The following is a 24979-nucleotide window of genomic DNA, read 5'->3' on the forward strand; positions in this document are numbered from 1 at the left end:
TGGACCTAAAGAGAACATACACATAATGGAGAAATTTTTACCCCTGGAGTTTTTTCAAGGGTCAAAAAAGGTTCAGAATGAATAGAGAGGCAGAGTGATGGGATATTCTCTAGTGCTAGATTTTCCATCAAGGGATAAAGAAATGATGTTGAAAGCAGTAATCACTGTCCCATGAGTGGTAAATATGATCAAGCATTTGAAGAGAGAGGCTGTTCCAGAGTCTGATGGTTTCACTGCTGAGTTTTTTAATAATGTTTTTGAGGTTTGCTCAGGCAAACCATTGGCAACCATGAAGAAACAGCACGAAGATTCTGAGCTGTGTGATATTTAGAAAAGAGGGGAGAAGGAATGCTTAGAAAAAAAAAACTAGAGACTAATGATGTTGCTCTGTGCAGGTTCTAAGAGTTTTATGGAAATTTATTTACATGGAAATTGACAAAGGGAGCAGATATGACAGCATGAGGGGTATGACATTTTGCCATGAAAGGAAGGAATTCTAAATGTTTGGTTACACTGACTGAGGGAAGTCGTACCTGTCCAATAAGGGAGATGGGAAGGCCTCTCCCTGCAGAAAGTGGTCTCTCCCTCCTCAAATCTGTCATAGCATTTTGTTTGGACCTCACCTTTGCATGTATAAAATCTGAGTTTGTGTGTGTGTGTTTACTTTAGAACACGTCCCTTCTCCCCTTTTGGACATTAAGTTTCTTAAAAGATTAAGGACAACATTTTATTAACTCAATTTATCTAGTTGTAGTTTTGTTGAGAGATATGAAAACAGGAAGGTTTAGGCAAAGATGGAAACATGCACAGTTATGGAGTTGGCATAAAAGGCCTACAAGGACCATTTGAGGTGCTGTGTGGCATACAAAAAAGTGTAAGCTATAATTCTGTCCTCAGGGAGCCTAAAATCTAGTGAGTGTCATCAGCTATTAAATAATTAAATAACAATGAAAATACAGATTGGATTCTGAAATGAATGACACAGATAATAAATACTGTAGGAAACAGAAGAAAGAAAAAGCAGTTACCAGGGGGAAAGGGGAGGAGAGTTGAACTTAAGCTGAGTTTCCAGGTAGGAACTGAACAGATAAAGAAAAGCAGGGACAGTTTTCCAAGGGAAAAGGATGCCAGGGGCAAAGTGGTCAGGATGGAAGTGAACCTGATTTGATTGGAAGACGATGACTAGACCTCAAAAGCAGGGAAATTCAAGCCATGAGGAGGGGAGTGGAGGCCCGAGGCTCAACAAACCATGCAAGAGGCAGATGTAAGCAGAAATTTGCTAAGAAGCAGGACAGGATTAAACACCGAGGTCGCTGGAGCAAAGGATCCAAAATGTGGCTTGGTGATAGACAATTTGTGATTGACAGCGTTTGGCTGACACAGCTACCTTCTGACGGTCCTGCAGAGCTATTCCAAAGGTTATGGCCCTTGTTGTGCATAAAAAGGCTGAAGCCCTGATAATTGTCTGGCCCCAATATCCCTTTGTTTCCACCATTGCAATCTTCCCTTCCCTGCCAAACTGAAAAGTAACTTGGTGTACTCAGTGGAAGCAGCACTGGACCTGGAGTAGGAAGACCTGAGTTCATGCACTAGCTTTGTCTTTTACTAGCTGTGTGATATTAGAAAAGTAACTAACCTCTCTGAGCCTCAGTTTCATCACCTGCAAAAGAGACAGGATATTATTTATCCTACCTACCTCACTGGATTGGTGTAAGGAAATTGTTTTATCAACTATGAAGCTTTAAATCTAATGACTCAGCTCTTAAGGATCCATCTCAGCATAACTGTAGCTGATTTTATGGATTGCTTCACATATATGCATTGAATACAAGCTCTGGAGCTACTCATGCAGGCAAGTCACACCCTATGAACCAGTAAAAGCATGTTTGACTGGTTAATGCACCCTTCCAGGGTGCATGTATGCCCAAGCTAATAGATTCAGAGATTAGGCATTATAATTCTTCCCCTGGCCCCCAACTCCCACCACCACCAGCAGGCTCTTGCTGGATTGGCATAGAGTTGTTTCCTACCTCTTTACCCCTCATTCCTCATTCCTTATCAGATCATTTAGTTGTCATTTCATTGTTTCCTGGCTATACCATTATCTTCTCCTGGGAATAACAGAGCAGCCTCCTATTGGTACCAGCTGGCTCTTTATCTAAAACTCAATGTAAGTGAAGGGTTCTTGACTTTCAAGTGGAATGCAGAAGCATTGCCCCCAAAACTAGCTCACTGTGTGTTGCCCTTCAAAGAGAATTAGGGGCAATGGGAATGACATCCAGAGGCTGTTTCCTGATGGAACCTCTTCTCCTCCTCTTCTTGTAAGTAGCAATTAAATTTCGATAACTGTTATCCATCTGTGTCTCTGCTGTTCTTCATTCAAACTCCCCTGTACAAGAGGTCCACAGAGCAAAGCTGGCTACATCTCACCTCAGGGTTCTAGAGGAAGTCCTGAGGGTTGGAGGTGTATTTCTAAAATTAGAAGCTCACAAGACCCCATTAGGTGACTCCCTATCATGATTAATGGTTTATATAAACTAACCAGCCAGATCCAATTGACTTTTAGAAAGGATCACTGGCCATAGTGGGACAGGCGTACCAAACATTTTCCTTTAAAGTATGTAACCTGTTGCCTCATGAGAACATACAGAGTCCAGGGGAAAGTGAGTTCAAGCTTAAGTGACAGGCAGCAAAGAGATAATTCACAATTCTGGTAGTTCTTTTAGCTAAAGTCCTGAAGAGATTTCCCTTAGGAGTATGGTTGTTTTCCTTCTGGACTTCTAGAGCCTTGAATCTGCCTTCTTCACCTTGTCCAGTCTGCCCCTACATCTCAATGAAGACTCTGTTGCCAGCCACTGCTTGTCTTGAGGATATGACTAGGACTTTGAGGGAAGAGTCCAAATCTTCTTGACCTTGAGAAGTTTCTCAAGTTTCTACAAACAAGGTGGAGAAGAGGAGACTAAGACTGAAGCTAAGGCTAAAGCCTAAGACTCTGCTCTTCCCTCTTTTCTTCCTCCCCCAATTGATTTCTTTTCAAACATTTACCTGGAAAGTTTTGGTTTTCTTCCCTCTTTGTGTCATGCACTTAAAAACTCTGAACCCACCTAGTGCAATGGTTTTTATACGGGCCCCAGAGAATGTGACAAAGTCCCTCAACCAACAAGAACAGACTTCCTATTGCAACTAAGCAGCTGTCTAGGACTTGTTCACACCTAGCGGATAATCAAGATGAGTTCTCATATGATAAATGTATTTGGGCTAAGCTGTCAAGATGTGTTTTCACTTGATAAATGTGAGATAAATGGAAAGGGTTATCTTATCATTTACTTTAAATGGGGTGGGATAATTAAATTTATTGTCCCTCCCATTTTACATGTTTAAAAGCTTCTGTAATACATGCTTACATTTATTTGTGATTTCTTTCTTCCCTACTGCATAAGGTGTTGAGAGAAATAGTATTCTGTCTTCTGTATTAGTTACAATAGCATTGATTATTCTACACTATTTGAGGCAGCTAGATGTCTCAGTGGATACAGTGCTGGGCCTGGAACTCAGAAAGACCTAAGTTGAAATCTGACCTCAGACATTTGCCAGCTGCGTGATCCTGGGTAAGTCACTTAACTTCTGTTTGCCTTAGTCCACTGGAGAAAGAAATGGCAAACCACTCCAGTATCCTTGTCAAGAAAATCCCATGTGTAGTGTGGTCCACAGGGTCACAAAGAGTCAGACACGACTGAATGACAATGTGTAGGTGTGCATTCTACATACCATAGAATTCATATTATTTGATGGGGAGTCGCTGGAGGGGGAAGCTGCTATTTTCTAAAAAGTTAGCTTCGGATTCTAATGATATTCAATAGTTTTTTGATGTTCTTCATTGAAGTTATCCCTACCCAGAATGCACTCCCTTCCTATTCTAAACCATGCTTATTCTAGCTGGGATATAACTGTGCCTGGCTCCTAATAGGTGTTTGATCTCCATTTTTCAAAGTGTTTGTTTTCCCTCAAGTTTCAACTCAGGTGCCACCTCCTCCGTGATGCCTTTCCTAGTCATTCCTATTTTTAATGCTCTTTACCTCCAAAAATAACATGTATTTACCTACTTGTTCATGTTGTATAATCTGAGTACAATGCAAATCACTTGAAGGAAAGGACAATTCCACTTCCGCCTTTGTACCCCTAGAACATAAGCTGGTGTCTCAAATTTGGTAGGTACTTAATGTTTGTTGAATTGAACTGAACTCTAGGTAGCCTTGCTAAGGAAATGACTATCATTCTCTAAGCCGACACAATATAGACTCAATAAAGGACCGCAGAATCAGAGCTGTAGAGCTAAAAGACAACATCCAGGTCACCCAGTATAATGTCCTTGTTTTTAATTGAATAGACCAAGATGAAATGGGTAATTAGTGGCAAAGATAGCATTCAAACACAGATTTTCAGATTCCAAATACAATATAATTTCTAACTGTGCTATGCTAACTTCAAAAATGAAGATGATTTTAGGATTTCCTTTTGTTTTTTAATAGATGCCCACTGCTGTGGACTAGTTAAACATGAATGTCAGGGAATATTACTGCGCTATAGAAAATTAATTTTCATGGGAACATCTATACAAACTGATGCAAAGTGAAGTAAGATGAACAAGACACACAATATATTCAATGACTGTAACAATGTAAAATGGAAAGAAAACTATACATCATATTATTATAATGTCTCATGTTGGCACTGAAGAAGAGATGAGAGAATGCACCTCCATCCCTTCTTTGCAGAGTTAGGGACTCTGGAGATGGGACATAGTGAATACTTCTGGATTTGTTTAATGTGTTGGTGGGTTCTGTTGAACTGATTTTCCCCCTTTTTAATAGCTAACATTTATATATGTTACTATTTATTACTACTAAATTTTTTTAAATTTTAAATTATAAAACTAAATTTTAAACTTTAATTAGAATTAAATTTTAAAATTTTAATTACTACTAATATTACCACTATTTATATACGTTACATGCTTACTATGTACCAGGCACTATGCTAAGTACTTTACAATTATCTCATTTGATCCTTACAATAACCCTGTGAAGTAGGTGCTATTATTTTCCCCATTTTACAGATAAGGAAACTGGGGCAAACATGGGGTTAAGTGACTTGCATAGGGTCACACAGCTAATGAGTGTCTATTTGAACTCAGATCTTCTGGACTCCAGGCCCAGCGCTCTATGCACTTCACCACCTATCTATCTGTAAGAAATGATTTGCAGTAGAATTAATATGAGAAGGGGAAATGAGAAAAGGAAAGTTGGTAGGAGGGGCTTGTGGGCACATCACTTCATTAGGCTCTTTGGTGCCCAGTGGGCTCTGAAAGGTGGGTAGACTTGAGCAGGGAAGAGGTAGGGAAAGACTTTCTTCAATGTACCCTTTGGCTTGGGTCTTACATACTTGCTGCGATATTTATTCTCTTGTGGGGAATTTTATCACTTCAAACTCATTTTAAGGGGAGCAGCATAGGAGTGGGGGTAGAAGACGAGAAGCAAACTCAACCAAAACTATCAGGTCCCCAAAGTCCTCTGGTGTCCCATGCAAATGAAATGGGGTGGGGGGGAAAGGTATGAAATAAATCTCCTTTCAGAGGCAACCTGAAATACATGAGCTTTAAAAATACATTTTGATAACTATATTTCTTTTATTTAATGTGAGGCAATTAGGGTTATGTGACTTGCCCAGAGTCACACAGCTAGTGAGTGATATGTTTCTAAGGCTACATTTGAACTCAGGTCCTCCTGACTCCAGGGCCAGTGTTTTATCCACTATGCCACCTAGATGCCCCTTGATAACCATATTTCAAAATATGTTTAATAACATGTTTCAATTGGTCTTCTTTGTGATCCTATGTATTTTATTTTATGCATTTAAATTATTCGGAAAAGGGGTCCATAAGCTTCACTAAACTGTCAATGCTATGATACTAAAACTGTTACGAACCCTTGGCCGAGGTGTAGCTGAATTTAGGCCTTGCTATCTGCCACAATTCCTCTTGTTCTTGTTTTCTTTTTCCAAGTTCTGTATTCACTGTGTGACAAGCAAAAAGTTGACTGGGCTTTGAACCACCCTACACTATTTAAGATTAAGAGGGCTGGATTACATGCAGAATATGCTGGCAGATGATATCTCCACCACCTTCCAGCTTCTAGTCTAAACCGAATAGTCACACACTATCCAATATTTCATTTCAAAGCCATCTGGTAATAGATAATCAAACTAATTTAGTTAAATTTCTGGAATAAAGGATGTAGTACAAAACTTGAATCAAAGCAAAATAAACACAAGCAGAAACAATTCTCCAATTATTCTCTTTGTCCAAAAAGCTTTACGACTTGTTCTTGCTCTTGGTAATGATAAGATCTTATTTTTTCTATAGCATTTCAAGTTTTACAAAGCACTTTTCTCCCAACACTGTAATATAGTTAATGTGATTTTTATTATTCCATTTTGTGGATGAGGAAACTAAGGCTCAGGTATACTAAATGATTTGCCTAAGGTCACACAGCTCGAAAATGTTGGAATCAGAAATAGAACCTAAGCATTCTGTCTTTAAGTCCAATGTGCTTTTCATTATACTACATTACCTCTCTCGTGAGAGACAAAACCTAACATTAGTGGATGTTGCATTTAAGCTAGTCTCTAATTATGTGAGTCTGTTGAGTTATTCAAAATCTTCTCCAACAAGACTTTAGCTTTGCCCCCATGCAACCATCTGGACACTTGAGTGACCTGCGTTAGATGCATAAAGGTTCACCACATCTAGATTCTCTCTGACATGAGGGTTACCTCAACATTGCCTTCCAGCTCAATCTGCCACTGAATCAAATTAAATAAGACATCATGGGAGAAAAAAAGTCTGGAAATCTGCTGACAACTCCCAGATCTAAGGCATCTTTGATCTGGTCCTCAATGTGGCAGAGCGGTTGGGCATTGTTATTAAGTTACACGTTGGGTGGCTTCCATCCTTCTCCATCTGTATTATTGGAGAAACTTCAGCCTGATGCTGAGCTTTTTTCTAGCCCTGATGAATTTTCAAAACTGTTGTTCCAACCCTTTCATCGCTTTGGCCAATTATCTAACAAGGCAATTTCCAGAGCAGGTGAAGCAGGGGAAGCTCCCTCAATTAAAACATTCTTGTTGGTAATGAAGTTGGGCAGTTATCTCCAACTGTGAGTGTTATCAGAGCTTATTTCCAAAGATTTTTCAAAACTGAACAGGAGAAATAATTTAACCAAGTCTAAGAATGGTAGGGGAAACTACACATTGCCATATGATATGTTGGGTAAGGAAGCTCTGTTTTCAAGAACTGTATGAAAGTAGCATTCCCAGGGACAGAAAGTTATGATTATGATACAAACTGTTGATATTTCCACATCTAGAGTCAACCTGTGGTTACATTTTGCCAAAGGCAATTTTGTCTCCAATTCTGCGTTCTCTACTCCCTGCCATTCCCTGAACAATCTTTCCACAAAATCAAAATCAAAAAATCTTTTCTATAAAGTGATTCTTTTAGTCATTCAACAGGTACTTATCAAGTTACAAAACTGCAGTCCCTGGAGAAGTTATTCTACACAATTTTGGAACTCAAATCCTACATGGGTATGAGTCCTCTTGATTGAGGACTGAGTATAGACTTATCTAGTCTCAGGTAAAACCACGCTTACTTCCCATACAGTAAAGAACCCAGACCATCTGGCCATTTGCCTTGTACCCAACAACTATCTCCTTTTCCCACTAACTTCCCCCCCCAAACCCCCTTGCCAACTCTAATCCCCATTCACCTTTCTCCTCTGGGCATAGTAATCAAATTGATACCACCTTTGCTTCTGGAAAAGTTGAACTCAACATTCCTGTAACTCTGAAAAACCAAAAACTTCCTTCTCTGGCTATGACTCCTCTGATGAAGGGACCCTGTTCTTGCCTTTCTTTGGATCTGCAGAGCTTGCTACAGTGTCTGGAACATAATAAATTCTTATTAAATATTTATTGACTAATTACCTTGTTGACTTCAGGTGTATTTCTCAGTGTCTTCAGTGGGCATATTCTTAGTAGTTCTGCTTTTCCCCAGCTACTTATTGCATCTTAAGATACCATATATCTTCACATAGACACTTTACCATAATTATACATCCCTTTATTCAATAACATAAAATCACAGTTTAGTTTTCAATTATGATTATTTAATCAATCCATTGCTATAAATTTTAGGTTACCAGTAGATTTACTCTTAGCATATGGTCACAATAATTGATTCATCAATTACCAGCTTATAATATCCTACAATAATGATCCCTCCTTATACTGACCCCTGCCATTCACACAGACACACTACTAGCACAACCTCCAGGGTGAACAGTGAATTGCACTCTGCCAAACGTCACGTGCCAACACTTGGTGGCAGGGGGTAGGGAGTTAATGACCAGCCTTATCAGGGACTGGAACTGCTGTCAGTGTATATGGTTATTGGTAAGGGGAGTATAGAGATGGGAAACGGGCTGAGGGAGGAGACAGGAAAACAAGATAAAACCAACAAAACAAAATACACCGAGTAGTAAGAAACAGATACAGAACCAATGCAAGTCAGGTTCAGTGAAATAAACAAAGTCGCCAGTAATGCATATAGGGCAATATGGGAAACAGGACAGGAATCAACAGTCAGGAACTAGAGGATCAAATAGAGCTTATCCTACAAAGGGGAAATTGATGGGCTGAGAGGCATAGGGGTACCGCTGGGCAGCTTGATTTTGACTATGAGTTGGGCAGGGGATAGCAAACCATACCACATATTTGCCTCCTGTACCTTCCACTGTGCCTTAAGGAGAATGGCTCAATGACATTATGGAAAAAGATGCTAAGATGATTCAAATTTAAATTAAAAAAATAAAAAGTTAATGAAGAATCTCTGTGAATTCTCTGCAAAACGTCATTGTGAAGGAGAGAACAAATTTCTTGGAGAGGTGTCTGAACAGTTCAAACAGAATGCCTGATGGGTCATTTTTAGATTTTTTTAAACCTTCCTAAGAATGTTTTTTTTCTGGAGAACAGATGAACACTGAGTGTAGACCAAACTATATTTTAAAACTTTCTTTATTTTTCGTGTGTGTGTGTGTGTGTTCTTTTGCAACCTGTTTAATGTGGAAATATGCTTTGCATGATTTCACATGCATAATCAATATCATGTTGCTTGCCTTCTCAATGGGTGGGGGAGGGGTAGCAGTGAGGGAGAGAATTTGGAACTGAATTTTTTTAAATGAATGTTAAAATTTTTTAAAATAATTTTTTTAAAAAAATGTTTCCTATGTGTCAGCCATGGAAAGCAAGGAGGGATAACAGATAAGACTTTGCTGGCATTGACCTTTCCAATGAGCTAAGCAGTTACAGGATTTTAGTATTCAAATCTGGAAATAACTTTAGAAATCTCCTAGTCTAACCTCCTCATTTTACAGACATTAGAACCAGATACCTCCAGAGAAGTATCAGAGCCAAAATTTGAACTCATATCCTCCACCTCTAAATCCAGGAATCTTTCCACTAGATCATGCTGCAACTTCAATAATTACAAAGTTTTGGAGAATTATAAATTTAGAAGTAATCTCCAAGGCCACCTAGTCTAACTTCTCCATTTTAAAACTAAGGCAACTGAGGCCCAGAGTGGTCAAGGTACTTGCCCAAGGTCATGCAGCTAGTAATCATCAAAAGAGTGATTTGAACCTAGATCCTTTCCTGATTCAATGCTCTTTCTATTATATCATACTGCCTCCCCATTGTCTCCAATTCTCACTCCCTTGCTCAAAATCTCTTCAAAGTTCCTTATTAGCCATAGAATAAAGTTTGAATTCCTCTATGTGCTCCCAAAAACCATCCAATTATTACTCCCTTACATTTTTAGGGAGCTGGTTTGAGGATGCAAAATAATATAATCCCATATGTCTGTTTCTCAATAAAGAAACAAAGTGAAAAGGTTTTCCAAGGTTCTTTAGCACTCAGACCGCATCTATGAAATGAGGATAATAATAGCATTTACCTCCCAGCTTTATTGTGAGGATGAAATGAGATAATCTTTGTAAGGTATTAAGCACAATGCTTTGCACACAGTAAGTGTTACATAAATGTTAGCTATCATTTTTATTGTTCAGTCATTTTTTCAGTTGTGTCTGACTCCATGACTCCATGCAGGGTTTTCTTGGCAAAGATACTACAGCAGTTTGCCATTTACTTCAACCGCTCATTTTACAGATGAGGAAACTGAGCCAGATGGGGTTAAGCGACTTGCCTGGGTCACATAGTAGGTATCTGAGGCTAGATTTGAATTCAGGAAGATGACTCTCACTTCAGACCTGTCACTCTACCCATTGCACCACCTAGCTGCCCTAGCTATAATGATGCTGCTGCTGATGATAGTCACTGTTACTGTTGTTGTTGTTGTTGTTGTTGTTGTTGTTGTTGCTAGACCCAAGTTTGTCTTTTGTTCAAATCCACCTTAAGAAAATTCCATTTAAAAACTTCTCTTCCACCTTTCTATTCCTCTATGTCTTCCGGAGCAATAAAGGTACCCGGTGAGGAGTTCACACTGCAGTGAGGCTCCGAGAATGGGCATCTCAGAAGAGAGGAACAGTCTTAACTGCCTGAGGGTGTTTACAAAATCTTTAAAATGGTGATCCTCATATATTTGTTGGGATATACACAGGCCACAAGATTGGCTTGAGATAAACCTGAATAGGCAAGTGATATTTTCTCCTAGACTGGTCACAAATGTGGTTATTCCAAAATAGGGCAAAGCTGAGGTAGTTTCAGCTATTTCCTTAATCAAAATAGATAGCAAAGGAATAGCTCTAGCCTTTCTCTTAAGGTGAGATAAAATGTCTTCTTAAGTCAGTGAAGACCTAGGTACAAACTGAATTTATTGTTCTGCTTTGGGCCTGTCCAAGTAGCTTTTCAGCTGCCTTTTAAACTTTCCTAGGGACCTGAGAATCTCCCCTCACATTTGACCAGAATCAAAGGAACTTTAACCTGCTATACAAATTGCCTACAAGCATTTGCCATGGTTGAGAGAGCATAGATTTCTAGAAAATATAACAGAGATCCATTCAGCACAGGTATATAGAAGAAACTATTCTTTATTATTTATTTTGCATTCCCTGTGTGGTATAAGAGATAAAATGCTGGTCTTGGAATCAGGAAGACCTGGGTTCAAATCCTGACTCAGAAAATGACTTAGTGGTATGAATCTGAGTAATCCATTTAACCTCCTTGGGCCCCTCATCTGAAAATTGGAGATGATAATAACACCTATCTCACAGGGTTGTTGTGGGGCTTATTTGAGATAATATATGAAAATTTATTTTTCAAACCTTACAGTTATATAAATATTAACTATCATTATTATTACACAGTAGGTTCTATAAATCTGCTGTCTTCTTTTGAATTATTATTCCCAGAAACAAGGATTTATTTATTGCTATATGCCCTAAAAATCAAAAAGGTAAGAAGCACTCCCTGTCTTAAATTACACAAACTTTTTTTACCATGCATGTGGTCTTGGGCAAGTCTCAATTTCAGTTTTTCCTCTTCAACTAAATGAGAGGCTTTAACAAGAGGACTCAAGTTCCCTTCTTGATTTAGATATTGAGATGATAAATCACATTATTCGATAGAGGTCATCACTGTCATCACATCTCCATGAAACAGAGATTTTTACAGATGAGAAAACTAATGCCAAAAGAGGCAAAATAACTTGCCTGTAGTCACTCAGTAGAAGTCATTTATGTGGAAGCTGGGATTTGAATTCAATTCTCTTGATTTCAAATCTAGCTCTCTTTCTGCTACATAACTCAGCGATGGGACAAAAGTTGGGTTAAGGAGATAAGACTTGTACATAAGAAGATAATAACTAATACCAGGTACTCTTTCCTTAGTGTCTAGTAATGGGTACAGAGAGTTAATACTACCAGGTACAGAAGACAGAATAATTGCTGGGGCCAGGGCAGAGTACAGGGTCTCTTCAAGGTGGTGAGCCTTGATCTGAAACCTAAAGTTATTATATTGAAAGGTACCTTCTTATGTATCCAATATATTCATTAATCACAGCAAAAAGAGGTAGAGAGGGCAACTAGAGGAATAATCTGAACAAAGACACAGTAAACATGTAAGGGAGTAGTAATGAGGCAATTGGATGGTTTTGGGGAGCACATAGAGGAATTCAAACTTTATTCTATGGCTAACAAAGAACTTTGAAGAGATTTTGAGCAAAGGGCTGAAGAAAAGATGGCAAAGAAAAGGCAAAGATTTGCCTGAGCTCTCCCAAATTCTCCTCTAAGCAAGTTTAAATAATGCCTCAAAACAAATTCTGGAGCATCAGGACCCACAAAAGGACATGGAGAAACAATATTCCAGCCCAAGACAACTTAGAAGGTCAGCAGGAAAGGTCTGCTGCAGTGAAGTGAGGGTACCAGTACAGTCTGGAGTGCAGTCCAGCTTGTGCCAGCACAGACAGAGCCCCAGCAAAGCAGCAGTGTGCTTTGGGGTCAACAGGCAAAAGCAGCTTCTGGAGCTCTCAGTCCAAAGACAGGAAAGGGATTGGACAACTCATCAGAAGATTGAAGGAGCCCTTTCCTGGCATTGAGGGCAAGACTCTATTTCATTAACTGTATTAGTCCCAGGGTGAGGAGGAGTACTAGCACAACAGAACTGGTAGCTGCAGTGAAGGAAGAACCATGGTCATAGTTCTAGCATGGAAAAGGGTGCTTATGGTCACTCACAGACTAGAGCACCGGCCAGAAAGGTAGTAAGCACACATCTCCTTAGATCATACCACCTTGGAAGAACTGAAAACTACAGATCCTGAGAACTAGCTCTGAAAACAGTTGTGCGTGCACACACACACATACACACACCCAGACACACACATAAACAGAAGCTTGAGACATTGCCCCTTCAAACTGTGGAATAGTATCCAACTTTAACATAAAGTTTAAAGTCAAGAAATAGGCTGGGAAAGTAAGCAAACAAACAAACAAAAAAAGAGATCCTGATCAAAGAAAGTTACTGTGGTGATAGGGAATATCAAAACAAAATTCAGAAGAAGACAAAAAGAAGTCCAAACTGCTACATCCAAAGCCTCAAAGAAAAATGTAAATTGACCTCAAGACCAAAAAAGAATTCCTGGAAAAAGCTCAAAAATGATATTAAAAGTCAAATATAAGAGGTAGGGGGGAAATTGGGAAAAGAAATGACAGTAATGCAAGAAAATGATGAAAAAACTCAACAGTTTGGTAAAGGAGGCACAAAAAATACTAAAGAAAACAACACATTAAAAACGGAATAGACCAAACAGTAAAAAGATGCACAGAAATCCACTGAAGAGAAAATGCCTTAAAAGCAGAATTGGCCACATGGGAAAAGATCTGCAAAAATTCACTGAAGAAAAGAACCCCTTAAAAAGTATAATTGGCCAAATGTAAAAAGGAGGGGCAAAATTTCACTGAAGAAAACAATCCCTTAAAAATTATAATTGGGCAAGTAGAAGCTAATGACACCGAGACACATCAAAAAATAAAATAAAATAAAACAAAGTCAAAAGAATGAAAAAATTAAAATTTGAAATACCTCATTGGAAAAATAACTGACCTGGAAAACAGGGGGGGAAAGGAGATAGTTTAAGAATTATTGTACTACCTGAAACTCATGATAATAAAAGATCCTAGACACCATCTTTCAATAAATTATTGAAGAAAAATGCCCTGGTATTCTAGAACCAGAGGGTAAAACAAAAATTGAAAGAGTCTGTTGATCATCTCCTGAAAACGATCCTAAAATAAAATTCACAGAATATTATAGCAAAATTCCATAGCTTCCAGGTCAAGGAGAAAATGTCACAAGCAGCCAGAAAGAAATAATTCAAGTATTGTGGAAACACAGTCAGGATAACAGAAGATTTAGCAGCTTCCATGTTAAAGGAACAGAAGGCTTGAAATATCATATTCCAGAGGTCAAAGAAGCTAGGATTCAAACCAAGAATTTCCTACTCAGCAAAACTGGGTATAATTCTTCAGGGTAAAAATGAACATTCAGTGAAATAGAGGACTTTCAAGCATTCTTGGTGAAAAGACCAAAGTTGAATAGAAAATTTGACTCTCAAATGTAAGATTCAAGAGAAGGTAAACAGGAAAGAGAAATTATAAGGGAATTATTTAATATGAACTGTTTACATTCCTACATGAAAAGATGATATTTGTAACTCATGAAACCTTTTTCAGTATTAGAGTAGGAATATACATATGCATATGCATATGCATATACATATACATATACATGTACATATACATATACATATACATATACATATGCATATGCATATGCATATGCATATACATATACATATACATATACATATACATATACATATACATATACATATACATATACATATACATATACATATACATATACATATACATATACATATACATATACATATACATGTGTGTGTTTGTGTGTATGTGTGTACACAGGGCACAGGATGAGTTGGATGTGAAGGGATGATATGTAAAAAATAAATTAAGGGGTGAGAGAGGATTGTACTGGTAGAAGGAGAAAGGGAGAGGTAGAATAGGGTAAATTATCTCACATAAAAGAGGCAAGAAAAAGTTTTTACAGTTCAGGGAGGTGAGAAGGATTGAGTGAATCTTACTCTCCTCTTATTTGGCTTAAGGAGGGAATAACATACACACTCAATTGGGTATGGAAATCTGTCTTACCCTACAGGAAAATAGAGGTGAAGGGGATAAGAGAGGGGATAGTAGAAGGGAGGGCAGATTAAGGGAGAGGGTAATCAGAAGCAAACATTTTTGAGGTAGGACAAGATCAAAAGAGAGAATAGAATAAATGGGGGCAGGATAGGATGGAGGGAAATATAGTTACTCTTTCATGACGTGAATATTATGAAGGTGTTTTGCAAGACTACACATGTATAACCTATATGAAACTGCTTGCCTTCTCAATGAGGGTGGGTGGGGAAAGAGAAAGGGAGAGAATTTGGAACTCAAAGTTTAAAAAATGAACATTAAAAATTGTTTTTTACATAAGATATACATGTAATGGGGTATAGAAATCTATCCTGTCCTACAGGAAAATAGAAGGGGAAAGGGACAAGAGAAGACAGGCAATAGAAGGGAAAGCATATTGGGGGAAGGAATATTCAGAATGCATGCTGTCTTGGGGTGGGGAAGGGTAGAGATGGGGAAAAAAATTGGAACTCAAAATCTTGTGGAAGTGAATGTTGGAAACTAAAAATGAGTTAATTAGTTAATTTAAAAAAGAAAAGGAATGATGAGCATGATGATCTCAGAAAAACCTGGAAAGACTTACGTGAACTGATGCAAAGTAAAATGAGTAGAACCAGATGAACATTGTACACAGTAACAGCAATATTGTATGATGATCAACTGTAAACTGCTTTAGTATTCTCAGCAATACAGCAAGCCAAGACAATTCTGAAAGACTTATGATCAAAAATGCTACCCATCTCCAGAGAAAGAACTGATGGAGTCTGAATGCAGATTGAAACAAACTATTACTTATTTGTTTTCTTGGGGTTTTTTTGCACCGCATATTTTTTACAACATGACTAATGTGGAAATATGTTTTGTATAACTATACATGTATAATATACCAAATTGCTTGCCTACTCAGTAAGAGGAGACAGGAGGGAGAGAGGGAATTTGGGACTAAAAATTTTTTTTTAAATGAATGTTTAAAATTATTTTTACATGTAATTGGAAAAAAAATATTAAATAAATTTAAAAAGATTTTGAGCAAAGTGAGAGGTAGAGTGTTTTAGGAAAATCATACTTTGCAAATATGGCCAATGTGAGAATTTCTTCTCCTCGGCTATGCGTATTTGCTATAATGGTTCTGTTTCTGTTTCTTCCATTGGTGAAGGAGGTGAAAAGGAGAAAAAAATGCTTGCTAAATGAAAATGTAGAAGAAAACTCAAAAGAAAATTAATCAGGAAGGAATATATGACAATTATTTAAACTACAATTCAGGCACACTCTGATCAGATGAAGTTGATGGTAATGATAATGGAAAGGACAGGACAGGAATGAGAAACACTAAAAAATAAAGATTTTATATATGGACAGAGGAAAAAGTTGAGGATGCTTCCAAGGTAACTGGGAGAATTATGGTTCCATTGCTGAAATATAAACCTTTTCAGGAGAAGATTTTGGAGGGAATACAGTGATGAATTTGGCTTTAGAACTATTGAGTTAGAGATAATGGCAGGATATTGAGGTAGAAATATCTAGCCTAGAATTAAATATGGAGCTAAATTCAGCTCAAGGTTGGAAAAAGAAATAGGCAATCCTCTGATTCTGTGAGTTACAAGAATGGAAATGATCAACAAAACTATGAGAGTAAAAGAGTTCTCTGAGTAATAGAGAATAAAGAAAAATATTTATTTTTGGAAAATACGATTAAATTCCATTATTTTATTTGGAGAACATTTATGATGAAAATATAAATGCTTTGTAATTGCTCAGGAGTACTGTGTAATTTCCCAATTGACATGTAGGTCACTCTTTTCTACCTAATTCTACCCTGCACCTAGTTTATTGTCTAGTAATTACTCTGGAGAAATTATTCCCACCAACTGCTATTAACAAGGCAGGCAAGCCAACCTCATTGAAATGGCAGGGTACTCTGAGGGAGAGAAAGGAGAAAGAATGAGCCAGGAAAGTCAACCCACCATTGTCATCTTGACCACCATCTCCCCTCTTACCTTGATAGAGATGGCTCAAGGTCCATGACCCAAGAGCCTAGTAAATAGAGGTACTTCTAATACTGCACCCATAGCCATCATTCTAGGAAGTAATCCCAGCAGAGATGCAATCTTTTACCTACACCAGCAGGTGCTATAGGCACAGCTACTGAAGATACAGAAAAAAAGTTCTTGCCACTAAATCCTTGTACTATCAGAAATTGATATGATTTTATTAGTGGAAATGACATTAAAGAAGAGGCATTACCATACACTTTGTTATTGCACTTTCGTTGTCCTTCCTCCAATTTCATCTATGAATGTTCTTGGGATGATATGGCTTAATTGTGTTCCATGTCAATAGTTCTGATGGCTTATTTTTGTCTTCACTGCTTTGTGCAATGCTAACACATATATTTTCTGCAGTCCTCTTCTGTAGTGTTTTAATATCAAAAAATTGCATTTTAAACTAGTGTTCTCCCTTATTATCATTTTTTTCTCTGTACACAAAAGAGATGAAGTATTTGCTGGCAAAATCTATTCCTGGGTTCTTTTAGCTTCCTCATCATGACAATTATTTTATATCTATTAAATTGCCACAGGAAATTGTAATAATCAAAATTTTTTCAACATTACTTGCTATTTGGAATTCCAGTTGCAGTTGTACACAGTATTTTTTTTCCATATTTATTCTTTCTTTTAACTTATTGTTGAATTTGATCTCTACTCTAAATAGGCAATGGGGGCATTCTGGCAATAGCCAAGTAAAAGGTTATGGGAAAGTTCAGTTCCCATTGATCACCTCATGCATCAAATTAAAGACATGCATCAAATAAAGTTAAAGAAACAACAATGACAACAAAAGATAAAGGAAAGAATTCTTTACTGGGAAAACCTGACAGAAAAGAAAAACTAAAAGTGAAAAAATTAGTTAAAAGACCCCAATACAATTAATAATTATAATGGGGTAAAAAACAAGTGAGGTGAAAACTCCAAGAAGAAAGGATAATCCTGAAATAAAAGCAATTAAATCTAGACCCAAAGATGTTAAAATAGAACCACTGCACGAATGTCCAGGTTTAAAAGCTCATGAAAAGAAGTAAGAGAAGAAATAAAAATGGAAATTTGATACACATTAATGCCCATAAAAAAGAAAATTAAGAGAATGGACTTTTAACTAAGTGGGGAATTAAATAAAGAAGCAGATATTATCAAGAAAAGATGGGTAGATTCAAAACTCAAGCATGTGGAGGTGAAACAAATAATTTTTAGGATTAGACACATAATTTCATTGGTTTAGAGAAGTTGCTATGAGGAAACTCCTACCAATACAGATGAGTACCTACTCTACAAATAAGAATAAGAATAGCTTGCATTTTTATAGCTTTTTAAGGTTTGCAAAAAGCTTTTTAAAAAAAATCATCTTATTTTATCCTCACAACAATCCTGGAAGGTAGTAGTTGTGCCCATTTTACAACTGAGAAAACTGAGGCAGATGGCATTTAAAGTGAGTTGCCCAGGACCACACAACTAACAAATGTGTGTGAGAATGGATTTGAACTCAGGTTTTCTTGACTCCAGGTCCAGAGCTCTATCTACTCGATGATCTAGGTGCCTAGTTTAAAGAGTTGCCTGAAGGGAACAAGAGATTGGGTGACTTGCTCAAGATCATAAAGTAAAGATGTATCAGAAGTGTGGCTCAAACCCAGATCTTCCTGACTATAAGGCTGGCTTTCTGATCAGCATACCCATGTCAGCACTCCAACTTTTCTGCTACCTCACCACTAGACAAAAACTCAGAACAAAATCAAAAGACAGCAAAATTTTAAAAAACACTTGATGTCTTTGGGGAAAAAAATCAGCTGATTTTGAAGGCAAAGGTCAGTGAGAAATCTGAAACTAGTAAGTCTCCTGAGTGGGGGAGAGTGAACAAAAACCCAGAATATGCTGTATTTTAGAAAATCTTTGGAGAACATTTTGTAGAAGTATTGGAAAGAGAGGGCAAAGTATAAAAATCTTATAAAAACTGTCCAGAGAAGACCCTTTATATATCAGAGGAAAATAGTATGAATCATACAAGACTACTAATTAAACATGAGATATAAAGGAAAGGCTGGCATGTTAACAATTCCTAAAAGCAGAGGATATTAGGTTATATACCAAAATAATACTTCTTATAAAGTGATTAATCATAATTGTCTATTAAAAATTATGGCTTTCAGCAGAAAAGAATTTGAGTTATTCCTACTGAAGAAATCAGAGGTCAGCAGAGCATTTTATGCATAGATTCACTAAACAAAATAAATTTTCGAAAGTTAAAGGCATATGACATGAAAATCCCATATAGGATAGACAGATAAATTGATGCTTACATCCTGCAAGGACAAGACAAGAAGACAAGACTGGTGTCTTTTAAGAGCCTTGTCCCAAATATCTATTGTTAACTAACAAAAATAAAAAAAGGAAATAGTCAGGGATCTGGACTGGGACCAAGCTGGGAAGAAGAGGTGATATTTCTAATTAGGCAATGGTTTGGCTGCACAGATTGCTGATTCTAAAATAAGCACTAGCATAGTTAAGTCATTACATTATCACTTATTATATAGTCAATTTTATTTTTAATATAGTTCAGTGCTCACTACATCCAGTATCTTCCAACTGTCTCCTTCAGGATATATCCCTGGTCTAAAGGTATGAGGATTCAGAGTGGTCTATAAGCCTTTGACCTCTTTCATTTTAAAATCTGAATCATATTTTCCAACGCATTTTTTCACAATTTCACAATTCTTCCCATCTCCTCACTTGTACACTGAAAGCATTCAGTTTCAAGGTATCTGTTGAGTTGTTTTGATGGGTTTTGTAAATTTTTTATGGAATATCTGTATCTCTTCAACTTTTTGACAGATAGTGGTGATTAAGTCATGATATGGTTGTCCATGATTTTTACCATAATTTCTATACAAAACATCCACTTTAAAATCTGGAGAATCAAGATCTTTTCCTATCTGGGTGGTATCAAAGTTGCATTTATTGGTCCTCTATAATAACAGTAGCTAGCATTTATAGAGCTCTTTAAGATTTACAAAGTGCTTTACATATCTTATCTTATTTGGTCCTCAGAAAAACTCTGGGAGGTATTCTTTCTCCTTGAAACATGGTTGGCTGACCTCCCTCCCATTCTAGTTATACATAGCTGTGTGATCTTCCAAGGCCATTTCCTACATTCAAGTCATCACAGATATCACAATATAGCCGGTCACAAACACAAGAAAAGTTTTTACTCTTCTTTACTACATCTGCATGGAACATTTAGCAGATAAGACAATATGAAAATAATGTTGGAGCCTGGTTACAGATTATAGGACTCCAGAGAAGGGAGAGATTCATTCAAGTTTCAGTACCAAAGCCTCAGAAAGTAGCAACTCTAAAAGCTAAATCAAGATAGGTTTGAGTATTTAAATTGTGCTCATGAGAGATCCTTGATTTTTCCTGTTTTAGGGTCTACCATGAAAAGATGCCTATTGGTTACTGAGTCATCCAAAAAGAGTGGCATTAGTGCAGATGCTATCACAAGCTAGGTTTTGTGCCAAGGGACATCAGGTCAGAAGAGCACGGCATCATGGAACAAAAACCAGTGTTTGATCTAGAAAGTCAGTGTTTGGTCTATGTCTCGTCTCTGAAATTTCCTAGTTGTATAACTTTGGATAACTCATGGAATTTACCTGAATGTAGTTAACTCGTTCCTAGAGTGAGCATAATAACTACAATAGTATTTACCTTACTGCATAGTTGCAAGGAAAGCACTTTATAAATATTAAAGTACCATAAAATATTAGTTCTTATACAGGGATTCAATCAATAAGTTTGCCATCTATGATGGTTTAGCAATGTGCTAGGAATTAGAGATCCAAAGAAAAATGCACTATTCCTTCCCTCAAGGAGCTCACATTATATTATGAGAAACCACATGCCAACTTATAAGAAAATGCAAAATATATTAAAAAACAAAGACACAGTAATATTTTGGTTTGTGAATTACAATTCAATCAATCAACAAGTATTTATAAAGTCCCTACTATGTGCCAGACACTGGGTGAGGTTCTGGAGTAACAAAGACAAAAGCAAAACAGTTTCTGACTTCACAAAGCTTAAAATTTCATCAGAAAACAACAGATACATATATGAGTGTATATACAAAATAGATTAAACTATTGTGCTTCCTTACAAATGTCCCAGCAGGCAGGTAGTACAGCAGTTATTAGGGATGAATAAAGACACAGTAATAGATTTTGACAGAAGACTTACAAATCAATCAATCAACAAATATTTATTGTCTCTGCTAATTTCAGTGGAATAACAAAATTACGAAGGGCTGAGAAGAGAGTGAGGATAGGAAGTGGAGGCAATATAGCATAGATAGATAATGTTTTTCTAGGATTTTAAAGGAATGATAGATTTAAAAATGATAACCTCAAGAGAACATTAGGGCCAAGTGAGCCTTTTTTTACGGATGAAGAGATGGGCATCTTCTTAGGAAGTTGAGAAGTCATCTATTTCCTCATTTCTTAAAAAAAAAAACAGACATGAAACAACTTATATGAAAGAATAGAGAGTAAAATAAGCAAATCCAAAAGAACAATTTGTGCATAAAATCAATATTATAAAAAAAACTATTTTGAGGAATTTTTAAACTGATGAGGAGTAAAATGAGCAGAACCTGGAGAACAATTTATACAATAAAGATATCACCTTAAAAACAAACAACTCTGAAAGGTATAAGAACTCTGATCAATACAATGACTACTCATGATTCTAGAGGACATGTGATGAAATATGCCAGCTATTACAAAGAGATGCTGGATTTAAGGTGCAGAATAAAACATATATGTTTGTATATAGCCATTGAGGGAATTTGTTTTGTTTGACTATGTATATTTGTTACAAGGAATTTATTTTTCTTTTCTTTTTTTCCAATAGGGTGGGAGGGGGAGAGAGAGTAAATATATTTCTCTCAATATACAGATGTGGGATGTTACTTGCACTTTCAGAAGAGGTCTGAATTATTGTTTTTACGTATTCATTTTCCTTTGTTGAAAAAGACCTCTTCTGGAATGAAGGTAATCTCTAAACATTTATCACATTAAAAATATCAGCAAAACTTTGTTTTAAAGGAAGCAGGAAAGGACATAGGAGGCAGAGACTGGTGATTATTGAGAGAGAGAGAGAGAGACAGACAGACAGACAGACAGACAAACAAGAGAGACAGAGAGAGAGACTGATTATATTTGCAATACACTAGAGAAGCCTGGAGAGGATGGGATCAGTGGTAAAAGTAGAACAATTTGCCTGAGTGAGAGGGCCCACCTCTTCATCAGAGGTATTAGTAAAGGAGGTAAGAATTGGGATAATATCAAGGCACTGTGAGATATAGCAAAGGAAAGGAGAGGGAGCTCATGAAAAATGACCTCAATGTTCTCAATAAAGTATGAGGCAAGGATCCCAGCTGGGCTGGGAGTAGAGATGAAGGCATAGTGTTGGAAGCTTGAGGAGAAAAGAGCAGCTGGGGGGAATCAGGTTCTGATGAGCCTATAATTGATCAATAAAATGAAATTAGGAGAGTTTTTGTTACAATTTTGAAAAATCAATTACCAAGGTCTCCTTTGTTGGCATTGATAGAGATTGAATTAATGTGTATTGGCTTTGGTAAACCATTAGTCTGGGCCAGTATGGCAGGAGAGTGGCCAGAAGCCTAAGGAAAAAAGCATTGTCAGAAATTGAAAACAAATAAATTTGGGCATAATGTTCTACATCTGAAAAGTCAAAGTCTGTCATTTCCAGTTCCATCCATCATATTGTCTGAGTACTTACTACACTCTGCAATGTTAGTTACCATACAGAGGAATCTGACCCTCAAGGAGAATAGAATCTCATTTCTATTCATTGATTTAGTTGGGCTCTGACTCTTCTACCAGCTTGTAGCCTCTTCTTATAATCTATTGCCTTATTCCCCAGATGTTCTCCTATAGGGAGCCAGCTGTTTATCATAATAGGCTGGGTATACCTTGTCCTATCAACATATCCCAGCAGTGGGAGGGGATGCTTTTCCCTGTCATGGCAAATATTCAAGGCATTTTAGTCTTGTTCAGAGACCACATAAAATACAATAGTATGTCTGCCAAATACCCACCAGGGAAGACAGTGTAATGTTAGGCTTCATTAAGAGATGTACCTTTAAGAAATAAGGAAGTGATAGCCTTGATCTGCTTTGTCCTGGTTTGCTTATATAGAGAGTGTATAAATACACCATTCTGGGTACTGCATTTCTGAAAGTACATTGACAAGTGGGAGAGTATCTCAGGTCAGGTGGTTGGAATGAAGACCTTTGAGATCATGCCATATGTGGATCAGCTGAAAGCCTCCACCTTCACCAGGCCCTCATCAGTTCTCAACTAGATTATTGAAACAGCTGAATTAGTGTCTGTACCACAAGTTTCTCTCCTCTCCAATCCATTTTCCACACAGCTGTCAAACTGACTTTCCTAAAGCCCAGGTCTGATCATGTTACTCCTCAACTCAATAAACTCCAGAGGCTCCCGATTACTTCTTCAGAAAAATACGAAAGTCACTATTTGGCATTTAAAATTCTTCACAACTTGACTCACACCTAGTTTTCTAACCACATTATAGCATCACTCCCCTCTACACACCCTGCACTTCAGTCAAATTGGCTTCCTTTTGCTTTTCCTCCCACAACACTCCTCCCACATCCAGGCCTTGGCATAGATTGTCCCCCCCATGCCTAAACTGCACTCCCTCCTTCCCTCTGCTGCTTAAAACTTAAAAAAAGTTTCCTTCAAAGTTCAACCATCGGCCTTATCAGAAGATCTTTCCTGATGCAGCTGCTAGTGCTTTCCCACCCCCCACCCCCATTATATTTTTTGGAGGAACTTATTTCTACAAGTGTTGTGTATTCTGATAAAATGTAATCTCTTTGAAGATAGGGTCTGTTTCTTTTTTGGTGTGTTTGGACCCTTTAGCACCTAGTACAGTATTTGGCTCATGATAGGAATTTAATAAATATTTTTTGATTGACTGATTGGGGAATGTAGGAAGTTTAGCTTGAAGTCAGGAGATTTAGGAGGGACATGAAAACTGTCTTCAAGTACTTTAAAGGCTGTCATAAGAGGAATTTGACATGTTTTGTTGGCCCAAGAGATCACAGCTAGGAGCAACAGGTAGAAGTAGGAAAAAGGACAATTTAGATTTGAATTAAGAAAATACTTCCTAATAACTAGAAGTGTCCAGAAGTGGAATGGGGGATACTTTAGTTCCTACTCAATGGAGGTCTTTAGGCAAAGATTGGAGGACCACTTGCTAGATATGCCACAGAAAAAATTCTTTTTTTTATATATATATAGGAGTTGAATTAGTTGAACTGTGAAGGTTCTTCAAACTATGTAGTACTGATTCTGTATAATTTTGTGTAATTCTATGGAATGCTGTGATTTTTCCTCTGACTTAGTAAAACAATGACCATGCAAGTGAAAGCCTAACATAAATAGTAGACTTCACAAAGAACCCCCAAAGCCAAAAATGCAGGACTAAGTAGACAGAAGTAAGGAAAGGTGATAGGTATGGGGTGGAGTATTTTATTTATCTAATTTTAACTTCCAGTTCATGATAAAACATATGTTGAAATGTTCTTTCTTTCTCCCTCTCTCTCCCCCTCTTTCTCTTTCTTCCACCTCTCTTTATATATATATGTGTGTGTGTGTGTGTGTGTGTGTGTGTGTGTGTGTGTATACACACACATATATAAATGCATACCTAAACATGCATGCAAACACATTGCCATTTGGTGACATGTACATATATGCATGCATATGTATATGTTTATATACATATATGCATTTATATACATATATACATATATGTGTATATGCACACACATACATATACACATATGGATGTGTATGTGTTCCTATACTTCAACTTAGTGCAGTATATGAACACAGTTTGTTTTCTGAAGTGATGTGATTTGCGCTGGAGAAAAAAAACTATTGCCCCAAAGGTTAAAAGGAATTGGCTAAGAGTTATTGCCAACTGATAGTCACATTTTCAGCCCAAGAGCAATAGTTTTCCCTATTAAGGGTAGACTTTGGTCTCCCTAATTCA

Source organism: Phascolarctos cinereus, unplaced genomic scaffold, assembly GCF_003287225.1.
Source record: "Phascolarctos cinereus isolate Bilbo 61053 unplaced genomic scaffold, phaCin_HiC Scaffold_4;HRSCAF=312, whole genome shotgun sequence".
Classification (NCBI taxonomy): Eukaryota; Metazoa; Chordata; class Mammalia; order Diprotodontia; family Phascolarctidae; genus Phascolarctos; species Phascolarctos cinereus.